This window comes from Monodelphis domestica, chromosome 2 (genome assembly GCF_027887165.1).
Source record: "Monodelphis domestica isolate mMonDom1 chromosome 2, mMonDom1.pri, whole genome shotgun sequence".
NCBI lineage: Eukaryota > Metazoa > Chordata > Mammalia > Didelphimorphia > Didelphidae > Monodelphis > Monodelphis domestica.
In genome coordinates, this window is record NC_077228.1 from 373,760,698 (window position 1) to 373,780,266 (window position 19,569).

At 37.7% G+C, this 19,569-nt stretch overlaps 1 long non-coding RNA gene across 1 annotated transcript in view; it reads left to right on the forward strand.

Annotated features, from left to right (window-relative positions):
* The window catches only part of LOC103105393 (uncharacterized), a 56,530-nt gene that overhangs the window by 24,684 nt on the left and 12,277 nt on the right, over positions 1 to 19,569 (forward strand). Inside the window, exon 3 of the long non-coding RNA XR_462835.3 lies at positions 19,217 to 19,295. This is a non-coding gene — a long non-coding RNA (uncharacterized LOC103105393). The remainder of the gene's footprint in view (positions 1 to 19,216; positions 19,296 to 19,569) is intronic.

Consider the following 19,569-nt stretch of genomic DNA (forward strand, 5'->3'; position numbering starts at 1 on the left):
CCTTGGCTGCATCCCATAGATTTTGAAAGGATGTCTTATCATTGTCATTTTCTTCTATGAAGTTATTAATTGTTTCTAGCATTTGTTCTTTAACCAATTTTGGGAATCGCATTGTTTAATTTCCAAATAATTTTTGATTACCTATCCATGTATCCTTACTAATTATTATTTTCATTACATTGTGGTCTGAGAAGATTGCATTTATTATTTCTGCTCTTTTGCACTTGTTTGCAATGCTTTATGCTCTAGTACATGGTAAATCTTTGTGAATGTACCACGTGCTGCTGAAAAAAAGGTGTATTTCTTTTTGTCCCTATTTATTTTTCTCCATATATCTACTAACTCTAATTTTTCCAAGATTTCATTCACTTCTCTTACCTCTTTCTTATTTATTTTTTGGTTTGATTTATCTAGTTCTGATAGAGTAAGTTTCAGGTCTCCCACTAGTATAGTTTTTCTATCTATTTCATCCTTGAGCTCCACTAGTTTCTCCTTTAGAAATTTGGATGCTATGCCATTTGGTGCATACATGTTGAGTACTGATATTTCCTAATTGTCTATACTGTCTTTTATCAGGATGTAATTACCTTCCCTTTCTCTTTTAACTAGATCTATTTTTAATTTGGCTTTGTCAGATATCATGATGGAGATTCCTGCCTTCTTTTTATCAGTTGATGCCCAACAGATTTGGCTCCATCCTCTTACTTTCACCCTATCTGTGTCTACCTTCCTCATGTGTGTTTCTTGTAGACAGCATATGGTAGGGTTTTAGATTCTAATTCACTCTGTTATTAGCTTGTATTTTATGGGTGACTCATTCCATTCACATTCAGAGTTATGATTACCAGCTGTGTATTTCCCAGCATTTTGATTTCTACTCCTAGTCCTGCTTTTTCTTCTTTCACTATTTCCTTCTACACTAATGTTTTGTTTTTAATCAGTCCCCCTAATTCCCACCCTTATTTTACTTCCCTTTCTACCCTCTCTATTCTTATTCCCTCCTTATTTTCTTTACAGTCTTTTTAAACTACTCCCCTCCTTCCCTTATACTGCTTCCCTCCCCACCAGTCTGTTTGTTACCCTTCTACTTCCCTATAGGGCACAAATAAATTCTCTGCCCCAATGGATTTGATTGTTCTTCCCTCTTTGAGTCAATTTCAATGCACATAAGAGTTGAGTATTTCCTATCTCCAACCTCTTTACCCTTCCAGTGTATTGATGTTCTCCCCCCTCCTGCCATGAGCTTCTCTGTGACCTATAAATTTACCCCCTTTTGTTTCTTTTCCCATTTCTTTTAGTATTAATTTCTTTTTTATCTTTAGTTATATATTATATACATATATAAATACACATACATATATTTGTATTTATGCATACATATAGCTGTATACATATTTATGTCTTGGCATTTCATCCTATACAATTTGTCACTGTTCCCTCTAGGTGTAATTCTTCTAGCTGCCCAGGTGATAATATGATTTTTAAGAGTTACCAATGACCTCTTTTCTTATAGGGATACATATCTTTTTAACTCATTGGGTCTCTTAAAAATGTTTTTTTTGTGTGTTTTTTTTCTTTTTTTCCCTCTTTCTTAATTACCTCTTGATGATTCTCTTGATTTCTGTGCTTGGACATCGAATTTTATGTTCAGGTCTTTTATTTTCTTTACAAATGCTTAGAATTCTTCTATTTTGTTAAATGACCATACTTTCCCCTGTAAGAATACAGTCAGTTTTGTAGTGTAATTGAATCTTGGTTGTAGACCTAGTTCCCTTGCTTTCCAGAATATCATATTACATGCCTTTCGATCCTTCAGTGTAGATGCAGCCAGATCCTCTGTTATCCTCACTGTGGTTCCATGGTATCTGAATGACTTCTTCCTAGCAGCTTGTAATATTTTTTAACTTGGTCTGATAGTTCTTGAATTTGGCTATAACATTCCTGGGTGTTGTCAGTTGGAGATTAAGTACAGGAGGTGATCTGTGGATTCTTTCAATCTCCACTTTTCCTTCTTGTTCTAGAATATCAGGGCAATTTTCTTGGATAATTTCCTGGTATGATGTCTAGGCTTTTTCTTTTGTCATGGTCTTCTGGTAGACCAATGATTCTTAAGTTGTCTCTCCTGGAACAATTTTCTAAATCTTCTTTTTTGTGAATGAGGTGCTTCACATTTTCCTCAATTTTTTCATTCTTTTGATTTTGTTTTATAGTGTCCTGCTGCCTTGTGAAGTCACTTGTGTCTAGTTGTATTCTGGTTCTTAAAGACTGGATTTCATCCCTGGCTTTTTGGTCATCCTTCTCCTTCTGGTCTGATTTTCTTTAAAGGTCATTTTTCATCTCCTTTGCCTCATCTTTCATCTTCTTTGCCTCATCTTTCATATCCTTTGCCTCATTTTTAAGCTGGTTGATTTTGGCTTTCAAGACACTATTTTCTTGTTTTAGTTCAAGTGCCTCTGTTTCCAGAAGACTTATCTTAGTTTTTAAGTTCTTTTTCCAGTTGTCATCAGACTCTCTTAATTGTGTTTTGAATTGTATTTTGAGTTCTTCCAGAGTCTGTATCCAATTCGCTGGAGTTTCTGTTTTTTTTTTTTTTGCTTGGAGTTCCCTAATCCTTCTGTATTCTGTTTTTTCTTTGTTCATTGCCTGTATAGAAGTTATCGATTGTAATTTCTTTTTTTCTTTTTTTATTGTTTGCTCATATTTACCCCTTCTTTACTCCCTGCTGTTGCCTGAGCTCTTGATCCCCCCCCCCTCTTTTTTTTGTGGTTTTGGACTTTTATTTCCACCTTCACCCTTGGTGCTTTGTCAGTAAATCTCTCAGTGCAGTCTGTGGGGGAGGGTTGTTGGAGCTTGAGCTTCCCTGCCCTCTGGAGGATTTTATGGGATTAAGTCCAGCAGTCTGTGAGGGGAGAGGTTTTGGAGCTTGAGCTTCCCTGCCCTCTGAAGGCTTTGATGGAATTAAGGCCAGTTGGGTTGCTGAATGTGCCCTGAGGCCAAAACCTCAGGAAGGGAGGAGAAATATGGAGTGTCTCTGCTGCTGCAACTATGCCTCCCGCTCTGTGCTCTGCATTTCTTCTCTAACTGCTTTTCCACTGCCTGTGTTAGATGCTCTGAGCCTGGCACAGCTTTGCCAGCAAGGGACTCCCTTCAGACCAGCACCTTTGCCCACTCAGAGATTCCAGCTGCCACTGGAGGCTTAGTGTTCTAGGTGGTGAAGGAGTCCCAGGATCTTTCTTCTTCCTTCCCCTTAAACTGTAGTGTTCTCTAATTCTGGCTTTGGGGGGGGCCATACCTTTTAAGTTTAGTCCAGCAGGAGGGTTCCTTGGCTCTATCTTGTTGTTAGGTTTGATTTTCAGTCCCCTAGGAGCATTTAGTTGGTAATCAGTAAGGTAGGGTTTTCAGAGGTCTGAACTTTTGCTGCCTCTAAGCTGCCATCTTGACTCCACCTCCTGATAATAATGATTCTAAGGCTGAATGTAAGGGTTTTAATTAAAATAACAATAATAATAATAATATGTAGTCATCTGAGAGACCCTTGGCTAGTTTTAGTCAAAACTCCAACAAAATTCAGAGCCATGTTGCACTTGAGACAGACAATATTTTAGCAAAAACTTGGATAAAGGAATAAGTGGCATGCTTTTAAAATGCAGAAATAAAGTTAGGATGATAGCTTAGAGATGACAGTCATGGATGACAATGGATAACATCATTGGATGATGGAGTCAAGATCCAAAAAGATTCTGATGTTAAAGCATTGAGCTGAATAGAAATAAATGCAGAGTCTTATATGGGCTCAAAAAATCAACTTCTTGAATATAAGGTAGGAGGACATAGCTAGCAGTTTATCTGAAAAAAGGCTTTGAGGGTTTTCATGGATCACAAGCTCAAATGTCAATAGTGTAATGAGGCAGTGAAAAAAGTAAATGTACTATTGACCTCCATTTAGAGAGGCCCAGCTTTCAGATATCAGGAGGTGTTAGTAGTTTTCCCTGGCTAGACTCTATCTCAGAATTGGGTTTAGTTTGGGTTGTCACAGTTTAGGAAGGACATTGATAAGTGACAAAACTCTCAGGAGAAGGCAACCAAGATGGTAAAGGATCTTGGGTATATAAGGGTTAAATTAGGAATTTTGACATGATAAGAAAGCAGCTTTTAATCATTTAGGTTTTAATGAAAATATAGTAGAATTGTAAATTAATATTATCCCTTTAAGCCAAACAAAAGAAAAATTCTAGCAGCTTTTAACAATTAACAATTTAGTTTAATTAAAATAGATAATAAAAGAATATAGTAAAATGAATATAGTAAAGGAGAGAAATATAGGAAAGAGGTAGAGAAATAAAATTTCCTAATGTCTATACTAGTTATCCTATAACTACCTATAATTATTACCTAAAGCTGCCTATGTCTACCTACAATTGCCTATAACTACCACTAGTAACAACCACCTCATAAACTTCCAACCCAATCCAGCCCAATCAAAACCAACCCAATCAGTGTTTAATTCAACCCCAATTAGGTCTGTCAACAAAGACCAGCCACCTTCCAAAAAGTTCAAGAAGGAAAAAAAACCTAACAGCCCAAACCAAAATCCCCAAACTCAAAAGCTAAAAAGCCCTCTACAGGCTAAAGCCAAAAGCCCTTTCAGTAAGCTCAGGCCCATCTTTATATTCCAGCAACTAAACACCAACCACCAACTCATGCCCAGCAGCCAACTTCCCTGCAACTGCCAGCCCTAACTATCAGCAACTGCCAGCCCTGTCAGCAACTGACAGACCAACCAACTGACACTCAACCCCTTTTATAACCTTCTCCTACCTCACTTCCTGTCTCTCTGGTTCCTCCTTCCTGTCTCTGTGGTTTCTCCTTCCTGTCACTGTGGGCTGGTTAATACCTACACAACTCTATGGTAAGAGGACCTCAACGTACCCCATTAAATTAAAAAAAGAATAAAGAATTCTTTTTTACAGGTTCATATTATATGTGTTTGGTGAATGTTTATCCTGGAGAAGAGAAGCCTCAGGAAGGATATGCCTTCAAATATCTAAAAGGCGGAAGAGAGAGTAATTTTTTTCCTCTTTGGCCTCAGAGCATAAAATCAGAAATAAATTCATGAAAATAGCCACCACCCTCCCCCCCCCTCAAAAAAAAACCCCACCAAACTCAAATTTGAGTTTGACATCAGAGAAAACTTTCAATTAGTGGTTTCCAAAAGTGGAATCAGTTGCCCAGTCTTAATAGTGTTAGTAATGAATTTCTCTCTCATTGAAGATTTTTAAGTAGAGGGTGGAAGACCACTTTTGGTGCATGTTATGGCAGAGATTTCTTTTTTAAGTATAGATTAGACTAGATCATTACTTAGGTCATTTTCTTACTCTGAAAAATTTTATGATTCTATGATTCTAATTTCCCCATTGACAGTAGTAGGTCAGTAGCAAAAACAGGGGAAAAGGTGAATATTTCTTAGTTCCTGGTTTAATGCTTTAACTCTGAAATACATTTTAGGAAACTGGAAATACAGATCAGAAAATCTGATCTTGGCTTTTACTAATATATTGTACTTGCTTTAAAAAAAAAAGTCTCATTTTAGAATAGGCAGTGGCTCCACAGCCTGGGGTACTGTTAAGTAGGTCAAATCAACACGTATTTATAAGTATACTGTAGACAGAGCTCTAACCATACTGAGGATATCTAGGGGTCTCCTCTATCTGAAGCTGAAAGATTACCTCCTAGTCAAGTCAGGAAAGAGATATTTATTAAATGCCTACTGTGTGCCAGACACTGTGCTAAATGAACTTACATCTAATGGAGGAGATAACATGCAAATAATTACATACAAACTATATATATGAATATATGTATATATGTATACATATGTAAATAGAGAGATATCATTTGAAGATAATCAACAGAGAGAAGGCACTAGTATTAAGAAGAATATGATACTATACATAATCAAAAATGAACCTGACAGTTATAACCAGATGCATGATCATATTTTGGAAAGCTCAGAAGTAAGCATTTTAATTTCATCAACTTCTTCCTTCCTTCATAGCTGATTCATATTGCTCCTGTCACATCTGCTCTTACCACCAATCATTTGACCATGCCATGGTCCTCCTTAAGGAACTGGGTACCCAGTGCTTTGTTTAAAGATGGACCAAAGACATACATAACCTGTGCCAAATTGTTTGCCTTTTCAATGAGAGGGGGGGGAGAAGGGAGGGGAGGAAGAGAATTTGGATATAACTTTTTTTAAGTTAAAAAATTATTGGAAAAATAAACACATTATATATACATAAGTATACATGTATAAAAACACTCATACACACATTTGTGAAGATAGGATTAACTTTCCCCTTGCCTACTAAGTAGGGGAGGTCCACAAGCCACTTGCTAAAAGTGGGTGACAATTCCAGAAGTGACTGACCCCCTGGGCAGTGCTAAGCAAATTTAAAGACTGCAATTGGTTCCTGTAAAGTGGAGGAAGGGAGAGGAAGTGACACGGAAAAAGGACTATAAATGTCCTGAACTTCCTGTCCAAGAGGTCTTTGGCCTGAATTTTGGCTTGGAGGATCTTGGACTAGGAATGCAGTTTGGAGCTACAATTTGGGACTTTGAACTGGGACTCTGGCTCTTGGACTGCTTCTGATAATACTACTCCTGGATCTTCTTCTTTGGAGCTTTGGTTTAGGTGAGTGAGAAGCTGACCCTCCTTTCTTGGCTTCTGGAGAGATTAGTTCCAGAGAGGCTTTCCCTTCTTGGAGGAGGTTGTGTGAACGAAATCCTTGTTTAATTCACCACGGAGTCCTCTGGCTGAGGGGTTAATGAGCCCTACCTGGGTTGAGCAGGGGACCAGAGCAACATTTAGGGTGATAGGCTAGATTTTTTACTCTACCCTCTTTTACATTTCTCTATTTTCATTCTTTCTACCTCTTTTTAAATAAAGCTACTGAAAGTCAATTTGACTTGAGCTATAATATTTTTAAATAAGTGACCACAGTATTATCTTAGAATTCTCATATATTTAGTCAAACCTGTAAATTTAATTCCTTACACATATATATAATATATATATACACATACACATATATATATACATACATGGAAGACTTTGGCCCCCATTTTATACATATATGTCCATCCATTTTATATACATATAAAATTGTTGCCTCTGTATGTTCTCTTCCTTCCTATTTAGGCCAAGCTCCTATGGATTTGAAAAAAAATAAAGAAAAAAAATAAAATTGGGGTCAAAGCTTTCTATATGTGTATATATACATATATGTCCATTCATATGTATGTGTGTATATATGTTGTATATATGTATATGTATAGGGTGTGTATATATGTGTGTGTATATATGTGTGTGTATATATATATATATATATATATATATATATATATATATATATATATATATATATATATATATATATATATATATAATAAGGGCCAAAGCCTACTAATTAATCTGATATCATAGAATTTGTACCATTTCTGGTAAGCAGGGATTCTAGTTCTTAGATGACAGAGGGGAATCAGACTGTATTCATATAAGTTTGCTATATACCTTTGTGTTTTTGTTTTGTTTTTTTAGGTCAGGGATAGAAATTTTGGATCCAAGTATGAAATACCTCCTTCTCTCTTATTTTTGCTAATTGCAAATTATTTTTAAATAGAGACTTTTCTAAGTGAGTAACCCATTCTTTTTCTCACCTTAAATACAGGAGTTTCTGGAAAGATATTTGGTAAGAGATGTGATTCTTCTCCTCATATTTTACTCATTATTGCCTTTTCAACTTTCCCTAAGTGGACCATATCTCTGTGATTTATTTCTTTTTCAAAGCTCAGTAGCTAATTTTACAAAAGTGAGCATCACCTACAAGGTTTGGGTTTAACTGAAGACGTAGTGTCTATAAACATTAGTTTTGAGAATTTAAAGATTTTAAATTAAAAATTTTGAGAATTAAAAAAAATTATTTTAGAGAACTTAGAGTGTTTTGCTAACTCTATCTTATTGAACTAATGACATTCTCAATTAGGTGAGGAGATCCCTTATGTTTGTATTTCCTTTTTTCCCCTGATTTTTGTATTTCTAGGTTGATCTTTGTTTATTCTTTCTGTGTTGTTTAGAGGCATAATGTCCTTAGACTTTTGAATTGATTTTCCTTTGATAGGAAACAAGATAAGAACATCAGGAGAATCAATAGAACAGATGGTTTACCTAGAAAAGCACAATTAATCAAAGCATTTCATTTATGTATTTGGAAGTGCAAGATAATCAATAGAACAGGTCATCTTTGGTAGTGGGCAGTGGTGATCAATGGTTTTGTTTTTGCATGCTATCTGAACACTGCTGTGTCCTCTTTTTTGAAGTGCTGAGAACACTATCTTTACTTGTCTCTATTTGAGAGAGATGGTTCCATGAAGAGAGATCTAGGTTTGAAGTTCAGAGGACCTGGATTTGAATTCTGACACTACCACTTATTTAACTATTCTATGTCCCAATTTTCTCTTCTATAAAATGGACAATTATGGACTCATTGACCTCTAAGAACCCTTCTTGCTCTAAAATAATGATCTTGTTGACTCTTGTGGTAGAGGAGGAAAGTGGAAAGTTACAAATCTAGGGATTTGGTAGGACTCTGAGTACAATCAGGAGGGTACCTGTTTGACTAAAGGTGAGTCTGAGATTGTAGAAAGGTATGGAGCAACACCCAGAGGATCCCAAGTTGGCCTGGGGCATCCTACCGCAGAAGATGCCATTCTCTCTCTCTTTTTTTTTATTTTATAACATTTTATTTGATCGTTTCCAAGGATTATTCATTAAAGACAAAGATCATTTTTTTTCCCCCCACCCCCACCCCCAGTAGCCGACGTGTGATTCCACTGGGTATCACATATGTCTTGATTCGAACCCATTGCCATGTTGTTAGTATTTGCATTAGAGTGTTCATTTAGAGTCTCTCCTCTGTCATGTCCCCTCAGCCACTGTAGTCAGGCAGTTGCTTTTCCTCGGTGTTTCTACTCCCACAGTTTATCCTCTGCTTATGAATAGTGTTTTTTCTCCTAGATCCCTGCAGATTGTTCAGGGACATTACACCACCCCTAATGGAGAAGTCCATTACATTAGATTATACCACAGTGTATTAGTTTCTGTGTACAATGTTCTCCTGGTTCTGCTCCTTTCACTCTGCATCACTTTCTGGAGGTTGTTCCAGTCTCCATGGAATTCCTCCACCTTTTAGCACAATAGTATTCCATCACCAACATATACCACAATTTGCTCAGCCATTCCCCAATCGATGGGCATCCCCTTATTTTCCAATTTTTGGCCACCACAAAGAGTGCAGCTATGAATATTTTTGTACAAGTCTTTTTGTCCATTGTCTCTTTGGGGTACAGACCCAGCAGTGCTATGGTTGGATCAAAGGGTAGACATTCTTTTGTCACCCTTTGGGCATAGTTCCAAATTGCCCTACAGAATGGTTGGATCAGTTCACAACCCCACCAGCAATGAATTAATGTCCCTACTTTGCCACATCCCCTCCAGCATTCATTACTTTCCTTTGCTGTTATGTTAGCCAATCTGCTAGGTGTGAGGTGATACCTCAGAGTTGTTTTGATTTGCATCTCTCTGATTATGAGAGATTTAGAACACTTCTTCATGTGCTTATTAATAGTTTTGATTTCTTTATCTGAGAACTGCCTATCCATGTCCCTTGCCCATTTATCAATTGGAGAATGACTTGATTTTTTGTATAATTGATTTAGCTCTTTATAAATTTGAGTAATTAAACCTTTGTCAGAGGTTTCTATGAAGATTTTTTCCCAATTTGTTGTTTTCCTTCTGATTTTAGTTACATTGGTTTTATTTGTACTAAAGCTTTTTAATTTGATGTAGTCAAAATTATTTATTTTACATTTTGTGATTCTTTCTATGTCTTGCTTGGTTTTAAAGTCTTTGCCCTCCCAAAGGTCTGACATGTATACTATTCTGTGTTTACCCAATTTACTTATGGTTTCCTTCTTTATGTTTAAGTCACTCACCCATTTTGAATTTATCTTGGTGTAGGGTGTGAGGTGTTGATCCAAACCTAATCTCTCCCACACTGTCTTCCAGTTTTCCCAGCAGTTTTTATCGAATAGTGGATTTTTGTCCCAAAAGCGGGGATCTTTGGGTTTATCGTATACTGTCTTACTGAGGTCGCTTTCCCCCAGTCTATTCCACTGATCTTCCTTTCTGTCTCTTAGCCAGTACCAAATTGTTTTGATGACTGCTGCTTTGTAATATAGTTTAAGGTCTGGGACTGCAAGGCCCCCATCATATGTGTTTTTTTTCATTATTTCCCTGGATATCCTTGATCTTTTGTTATTCCAGATGAATTTTGTTATGGTTTTTTCTAAATCAGTAAAGAAATATTTTGGGAGTTCCATGGGTATGGCACTAAATAGATGAATAAGTTTGGGTAGGATGGTCATTTTTATTATATTGGCTCGTCCTATCCATGAGCAGTTAATGTTTTTCCAATTGCTCAAGTCTAGTTTTAGTTGTGTGGAAAGTGTTTTGTAGTTGTGTTCATATAGTTCCTGTGTTTGTCTCGGGAGGTAGATTCCTAGGTATTTTATTTTGTCTAAGGTGATTTTGAATGGGATTTCTCTTTCCAGTTTTTGCTGCTGAGCTGTGTTGGAGATATATAGAAAAGCTGATGACTTATTTGGGTTTATTTTGTATCCTGCAACTTTGCTAAAGTTGTTGATTATTTCAATTAGCTTTTTGGTTGAATCTCTAGGATTCTTTAAGTAGACTATCATGTCATCTGCAAAGAGTGATAACTTGGTCTCCTCCTTGCCTATTTTGATACCTTCAATTTCTTTTTCTTCTCTAATTGCTACTGCTAGTGTTTCTAGTACAATGTCGAATAGTAGAGGTGATAATGGGCATCCTTGTTTCACTCCTGATCTTATTGGGAATGCATCTAGTTTATCCCCATTGCAGATGATATTAGCTGATGGTTTTAGATATATACTGTTTATTATTTTTAGGAACGACCCTTCTATTCCTATGCTTTCTAGTGTTTTTAATAGGAATGGGTGTTGTATTTTATCAAAGGCTTTTTCTGCATCTATTGAGATAATCATGTGGTTCTTGCTGGTTTGCTTGTTGATGTGGTCAGTTATGTGGATGGTTTTCCTAATGTTGAACCAGCCCTGCATCCCTGGGATAAATCCTACTTGATCATGGTGGATGAGTCTTCTGATCACTTGTTGGAGTCTTTTTGCTAGTATCCTATTTAAGATTTTTGCATCTATATTTATTAGGGAGATTGGCCTATAGTTTTCTTTCTCTGTTTTTGACCTGCCTGGTTTTGGAATCAGTAACATGTTTGTGTCATAAAAGGAGTTTGGTAGAACTCCCTCTTTGCTTATTATGTCAAATAGTTTGTATAGTATTGGGATTAACTGTTCTCTGAATGTTTGATAGAATTCACTGGTGAATCCATCAGGCCCTGGGGATTTTTTCTTAGGAAGTTCTTTGATGGCTTGGTGGATTTCATTTTCTGATATGGGATTATTTCAGAATTCTATTTCTTCTTCTGTTAGTCTAGGCAGTTTGTATTTTTGTATATATTCATCCACATCACCTAAATTGGTGTATTTATTGTCATATAATTGGGCAAAGTAATTTTTAATGATTGCCTTAATTTCCTCTTCATTGGAGGTGATGTCCCCTTTTCATCTTTGATGCTGTTAATTTGCTTTTCTTCCTTCCTTTTTTAAATTAGATTGACCAGTACTTTGTCTATTTTGTTTGTTTTTTCAAAGTACCAGCTTCTAGTCTTATTTATTAAATCAATAGTTCTATAACTTTCGATTTTATTAATTTCTCCCTTAATTTTTAGGATTTCTAGTTTGGTTTTCTGCTGGGGTTTTTAATTTGATCGCTTTCGAGTTTTTTTATTTGCATTTCCAATTGATTGATCTCTGCTCTCCCTAGTTTGTTAATATATGCACTCAGGGATATGAATTTACCTCTGATTACCACTTTGGCTGCATCCCAAAAGTTTGAAAGGATGTCTTGCCATTGTCATTTTCCTCGATGAAATTATTGTTTATATGATTTCTTCTCTAACTAAACAATTTTGGAGTATCATATTGTTTAATTTCCAGTTAGTTTTTTATTTGGTTTTCCATGTACCATTACTGATCATTATTTTTATTGCCTTGTGATCTGAGAAGGCTGCATTTATTGTTTCTGCTTTTCTGCATTTGTGTGCTATGTTTCTGTGACCTAATGTATGGTCAATTTTTGTGAATGTGCCATGTGGTGCTGAGAAGAAGGTGTATTCCTTTTTATCCCTATTTATTTTTCTCCATATGTCTATTAATTCTAATTTTTCTAAGATTTCATTCACTTCTTTTACCTCTTTTTTTATTGATTTTTTGATTTGATTTATCTAAATTTGATAATGGTTAGTTCAAGTCTCCCACTAATATGGTTTTACTGTCTATTTCTTCCTTCAATTCTCCTAGTTTCTCCATTAGAAATTTGGGTGCTATATTATTTGGTGCATACATGTTGATTAGTGATATTTCCTCATTATCTAAAGTCCCTTTTAACAAAATATAATTACCTTCCCTATCCCTTTTGATCAGGTCTATTTTTGCTTTGGCTTTATCAGATATCATGATTACCACTCCTGCCTTCTTTCTGTCAGTTGAGGCCCAGAAGGTCTTACTCCATCCTTTAATTCTGACCTTGTGGGTGTCAACCCTCCTCATGTGTGTTTCTTGAAAAAAACATATGGTAGGGTTTTGGATTCTAATCCATTCTGCTATTCATCTACATTTTATGGGTGAGTTCATCCCATTCACGTTCAAAGTTATGACTGTCATTTGTGGACTCCCTGGCATTTTGATAACCTTCCCTAATTCTAACCTTTTTTTCTTCGGCTCTACCTTTTACTCCAGTGATTTACTTTAAATCAGTCCCCCTTATCCCCTCCCTTGATATGTTTCCCTTTTTAGTCCCTCCCCCTCCTCCCTCTCTTTCCCTCCCCTTTTGTTTTCCCTCTCCCCCTCCCCCCTTGGTTTTTCCTTCTCCCTACCCTTATTGGGTAAGATAGAATTCAAGATCCCAATCGATCTGGATGTTCTTCCCTCTCAGAGTTGATTTCCCTGAGAGTAAGGTTTAAGTAAAATCTCTCTTCCTCTCCTTCTTATAAGAGGTTTCTTTCCCTCCCCTTCCCGTGTGAATCTTTGTGTGAGAAAGATTATTCTATTTGGTCTTTCTTTTCCCCCTATTTACACATTACATTTTCCCCACATGTTAGTATACATAGATTGATATAAATGTAGTCCTTATAGAAGAGAGTTTGAGTAAAAGAAGAAGATAAGATTTTTCTCCTTTTCCCTTTCCTTCATATTTACCTTTTCAGGTATTACATGCTCTTTGATTTTCGGTATCAAACTTTCCACAGAGCTCTGGTCTTTTCATTGCAAAAACTTGGAAATCTTCTATTTTGTTGAATGCCCATACTTTCACTTGGAAGTATATAGTCAGTTTTGCTGGGTAGCTGATTCTTGGTTGAAGACCCAGCTCTCTTGACTTTCTGAAAATCATGTTCCATGCCTTACGATCATTCAGAGTGGAACTTGCAAGGTCTTGTGTGACCCTGATTGGCATTCCTTTATATCTAAATTGTCTTTTTCTGGCTTCCTGTAGGATTTTTTCTTTTTTTTTGAGAGCTTTGGAATTTGGCAATTACATTCCTGGGAGTTGTCTTTTGGGGGTTTAGTGTAGAGGGTGTTCTGTGAGCTCTGTCAGTGGCTGTATTGCCCCCTTGTTCTAGAATCTCTGGGCAATTTTCTTTAATTATATCTTGTATTACGATGTCGAGTTTGGTGTTTATTTCTGGCTTTTCTGGAAGTCCAATTATTCTTAAATTATCTCTTCTCCCTCTGTTTTCCAAATCTGTCACCTTGTCAGTGAGATATTTTATGTTCTCTTCTAATTTCTTGGCCTTTTGGTTTTGCTTTATTAGTTCTTGTTTTAAGGCCTGGTTTTCCTTTTCAGTTTGGTCATACTGGTTTTGTAGATGCGTGAATTTCTTTTGCATTATTTCCCACTTTTCCTCCCAGAGGGCTTCCATCTTTTTGATCATTTCTGATTCAAATTCTTCATGGGTTTGTAGAGAGTTTCCATCTCCTTTGGAAGGTTTTGGAGCATTTGCTTGTGTTTCCTCTTCTGTCTCTTCTGTGTTTTATATTTTTGCTCCATAAAATGTGTCCAAAGTTGCCCCCTTCTTCTTGTTTCTTTTGGAATTTGGGGGCTTTTGTGCTTCAGTGTAGTTTGCCATCTCTATCTGAGTGGGGAGGATTAGCTTTTCTTATCTCTGTCTGGTGTTCAGAGGTTTTAGCCCCAGGCAGATTGTCCTTTCTATGAAGTTGTTGTTCTGTATTCCTGGGGAAGCCAGAAATTGCTGGTGTGTCCCTGGGTTGAATTGAGTGTGCCCTGAGGCAGGGACCTGAGACTGGGATGGAGGGATCCAGCCAGGGGGCTACAAGCTCCCCCCATCTCTCTGTTTCCCTGCTGTCTGGGTGCCCCCTCAACTGGGTCAGGTTGTTTTCAGGAAGCGGCCTTCTGAATAGCTGGCCCTGAGGGTTACTGTTGTTTCCAAAGACCCTGCTCTCTGAGGGGGAGGGGCTGCGGCTTCCAGGAGTTCTGGGAGAGGGCTCCTGATAAGAAGATTAGCTTTCCCTGGGTTGAATTGAGATTCAGATGGAAGGATCCAGCCAGGGGGTTATGAGCTCCCCCGTCTCTCTGTTTCCCTGCTGTCTGGGTGCCCCCTTGACTGGGTTAAGTTGTTTTCAGGATGTGGCCTTCAGAATAGCAGGCCGTGGGGCTCTGAGGTTGCCTCTGCTGCCTCGGACTCGGCACTCTGGGTTGGGGGGGATGAGTCCTAGGACCTTCCTTCTGCCTGCCCCTTAGGTCTGAGTGGTCTCAGGTTCTGGCTTTTGGGGAGGGGTACCTTTTGATCCAGGTCCAGGTACAGGAGGAGGACTCCCGGGGTCTATGCTGTTGATCGTTTTGAATTTCGGTGTCTTAGGAGCATTCGGTTTGAGATCGGTAAGGAAGGGTTTCAGGAGATCAGCACTTTAGCTTTCTCTAAGCCGCCATCTTGACCAGAAGCTCGCCATTCTCTTTTTGTAGAAACAGCTAAGAAGAATGGGTTATCCATCTGGGCAAAAGAGTGTTATGAAGGCTGGGGTATGCCTGGTGAGTTTCAATTTAAAATTACTCTGGAAAGCTTGAGTAGCACTTAGCCTGGGAAGCTTTCTTATGCACTTTTCTAATGACCATAATCTGAAATAGGGCTAAAATTTGTATCTGTCATTCCATTGATAGTGAAGAGGCTTGTGTGTGGCTTGCAGGGAGGCAAGAATAGATCTCTCTACCATCTCCCCTACCCTACCTTTTTCCAAAGGAGACTTTAATTCTTATAGGAATGGTAGGAGGTTGAAGCCAAAAGTTTTGCTCTTCTCAGAGAGAGAAGTTATCTAGTTAGTATTAATTAAAAATATTAAATAATTTCCTTAAAAGTAACTTTAACATTCAAGCTAAACTCCTGATCGTCATTTCTAAAAAGGGAAAGAAGGACCCCAAACTCTACATCTAAGACTTGACTTCCTTCCCACTACATGCCAGTTCCACAGTGAACATACAAAGAGCAAAGAAGGCCATTTATCTAAGACAATAGCAGAATAGAAATCAGGAAAAGAATGCATATGAAAATACTAGACAGTATGGATTTTAAAAATTCATATTTTGTTTTTCCCAAGAACATATAAAAATGATTTTTAACTTTTGCTTTTTAGAATTTAGAATTCCAAATTCTCTCCTGTCTTTCTTCTCCTTTCTCCTCTCTGAGATGATAAGCAATTTATTAGAGGCTATACATATACCATAATGCAAAACATATTTCCATATTAGCTCAGACAATATAGATTGAAGAAGCTCTCCCTTTGGAAGTGAATTAACTTCATTTCAACTGAAAGAAAGTCCCAGATCTCCCTCAAAGGGGAATATTTCTCTAAGACTCTAGTGTATCAAGCTAGGGATAAGAACATGATAGAGGCTTCCAGCTCTTTTCATGTCATCTTCCCATCTTTCTTCAGCAACTTGAGGAGAGGCTGCCATTGCAATCTTCTCTCTTGAAACTGGAATCCATAAGAACTGAGGAATCCAAATAGAGCAGATTTCTCTTCTCTTCAATTCTGGCCAAATCTCCCCATCCCTCATACACATACTGGGCATTGATCTCATCTTCACCAATGAGGAGAGAGTCCTATACCAATAAGTTTTGGGGTTTGGGTTACACACTGGTATAGGGACTTCCAGGTGACGAAATCCTTTTACCAAGGTACATTGGCACCTTCTCTGAACTATATAATAGTTTCAGAAAGTTGCCCAGGGCATTCAGAGGCTAGGTGACCAAAGTCACAAAGTCAGTATATATCAGAGACACTCTCTGAACCAAGGTCTTCCTGCTTTAGATACCAGCCTTTTATCAACTATGCTATGTTTCCTTCTTTGTTGTTATTATGCATTTGTTTTAGTCATGTTTGACTCTTTGTGACCCCATTTGGAATTTCTTGGCAAAGATACTGGAGTGGTTTGCCATTTTCTTTCTCCATATCATTTCACAGATGAGGAAACTGAGGCAAACAGTGTTACTACAAATAAGTGACTTGCACAGAGTTACATAGCTAGTGAGTGTTTGGGATCACATTTGAACTCAGATCTCCTGATTCCAGGTCTGGTTCTCTATGTACTGTACCATCTAGCTATCTTTTCAGTTTGTGCCCTCCTTAGCCTGATATCATTTCTGGGTTTGTGTGTATATATATATATATATTTTTTTTTTCCCCTGTGTAATTACATCTGAGGAAGTACACTCTTAAGAAGCAGGCAGGCATGACAAAGGGAATAGGAAGATGGCCTCAGAGTCAAAGAAGGCCTGGGTTTGAGTCCTTACCTGTATCTCACCAAGGCAAAGGCTAGGTGATTCTGGGCAAACCTCTTAATCTCTCATTGCTCCAGGCTGGAAGTTAAAGAGAAAGTACATTAATTCCAACTACCAATAAAGATGAAATCACAAATCTGGGGGGGGAGGGGGGAATACCCTCTTTGGCATAGAAGGCCAGACAAAAGAGAAGGGAGGAATACATGCCTAAAAGGAAAATCCCATTGCAGTGGTTGAGATAGAGAGGAATCAAGCTACTAAAGGATTGGATATAGGAGAGCTCCAAAGTATAGGCTAAAGAAGATAAAGAACCTAGAATAAAGGAAGCCCAGTTCTTGTGGTTAGAATGAAGAAATCAGGAAAGCTGAGGAATTAGTAAAAACAGAAAGCCCTAGTTCAAGGACAAGGTCTCTGGGATTGGTTTTGAAGAGGAACTGCAGTTCCTAAGGGAACTCTCAAGATTAGTAAAGCCAAATATCTCAGGCCAGTTTGTCACAAGAACAAGGTTTTCTTTCCTTTTCTTATATATTAACCTGTACTTTCTATCTTAGTAACAACTCTAAGAGAGAAGGGCAAGGATAGGCAAATGGGGTTAAGTGACTTGGTCAGAGTCCCCCAGCTAGGAAGATCCTCCTAACCCCAGGTCTGGCCCTCTACCCACTGAGCAACCTAACTGCCCTTTGGAGCAAGATTTTCTAAGTGGGCTTTGAAGATGGAAAGCTCTCTCTCTCTCTCTCTCTCTCTCTCTCTCTCTCTCTCTCTCTCTCTCTCTCTCTCTCTCTCTCTCTCTCTCTCCCTCTCTCTCTCTCTCTCTCTCTCTCTCTCGCATATACATATATATATTTACTCAAATGTAACATTGATTCTAAGTGATTCTAAGTGACATACATCTTACCCATTTTCCAATCTTTCACGAGTCAGTTTTTCTAATTGTGTTTTGAAGATGGAAAATTATGTATATATATAGAAAGAGAAAGAAAATCAAATGTACCTTTGATTCTAAGTGAAACACATCTTGTGGCCTTACCCATGTTCTGAATCTATTTTATCCTTATTCTATAAACACCTATGTGTTGTTTAATAATTAAAAACACATTTTTATAGTGCTTAAAGGTTTGCAAAGTGCCTCTCCTCCTAAAACCCTATGAGGTAAGGAGTACAGTTCTCTAACATGACTGAGTGTCTCTGGGAGGGCTACGTAGCCTGCTGAGAAAGGTCTATGGGCCATGGTAAGAAATGTTTTTAAGTTTCCAGGCTGACAATGTCTGGGCTGTTCTCTAGTATTATCAGACTTCTTGTCACTGACTCTGTGAACACTGGATTTTTAAAATAAATTTTATTTTTAAAAATGCCCTTCCTCATTTGTGCATATTTCTCGAATTTATTTTTAGAGAAATGCTTTTGAGAAAGAAGCAAACTCTAAATAAATTGAATGGAAAATTTCATTTTGGGGCTGATTTTTCAAAATAGGAAATGATGAGCCTTTTCCGTTTCCCCCTTTCCTTCTGGTTTTTGCAGGTAGCAAATATACAGGATTCACCTTTTCCTCTAGATGCTAAGAACCATCCCAATAACACCAGCCCTCTAGCAACTTTCATCTTGTTCCATGTTGAGAAAGCTCTCCAGTGCTGTCAAATTTATTTAATTAAAATCCTGCAATGCTGGGATTCCAATGGGTTAATGAATATGTTCATTTTCCTCTTTCCTCTTCTCATGGATTGGTTATCTTCCCTCATTGCCATTTTTTCCCTAGCGATTTCCTATTGAAACCAAATCTATCTTAGCAACCTGTTTAAGCCACAAGGCATCCATAAAAAAAAAAAATTGGATAAAAATAATTAAAAGCTCTTGTTGAAGGAGCACAGTGGAGTTAAACTCAGTTTGATATTTATGCAACATTTCACTGCCCCTAGGATGTAGCTGCAGCAGTTTTAAAAATCAAGGGGAAAGGCTACAGTTTCAACAGATTTGCTATAAATCTTTTATTTTTTCCTTTCCCGGTTCCTAGGTTCAGTTTTACAAGAGTCTTGGGGAGTGAAAAGGAGAGAACAAAGAATTTCTACTATCTTTTCAGTTTGTGCCAAAAACCTAGAAAGATTAGCATAAAATAATTCACTGCCTGGGCATGCAAATATTGCCAGACACATGACAGACCTTTTATGCTTCTATGTATTTCCCTCCCTTAGTGACAGAGAAGCCATTGGACTCTAACAACATCGGAGCCCTTGCATCCATTGGGCGAAAAGAACCAACTTCTTCTTTTTGGTAGGTAGAGGCCAGCTGATGGAATAGCCAATCAGGTAGTTTGTATCTAGGAGAAACATGGCATGGATAGCTATTTAAATCCAACCAGAATGATGTAAGCAAGGGTGGCTGCTGTAACCAAGCTTGAGGAAAAGGGGGGTGGGGGGATCAGGACACGGAAAGGTTAGTAATAAGGCAAACGGAAAGGAAAAATCTTGTCAGGCTAAATTATTTACAGTATGTCAGGCTGAATCCAAGAAGAGAGAAATCCAAGTGACCCATCATCATACCTGGA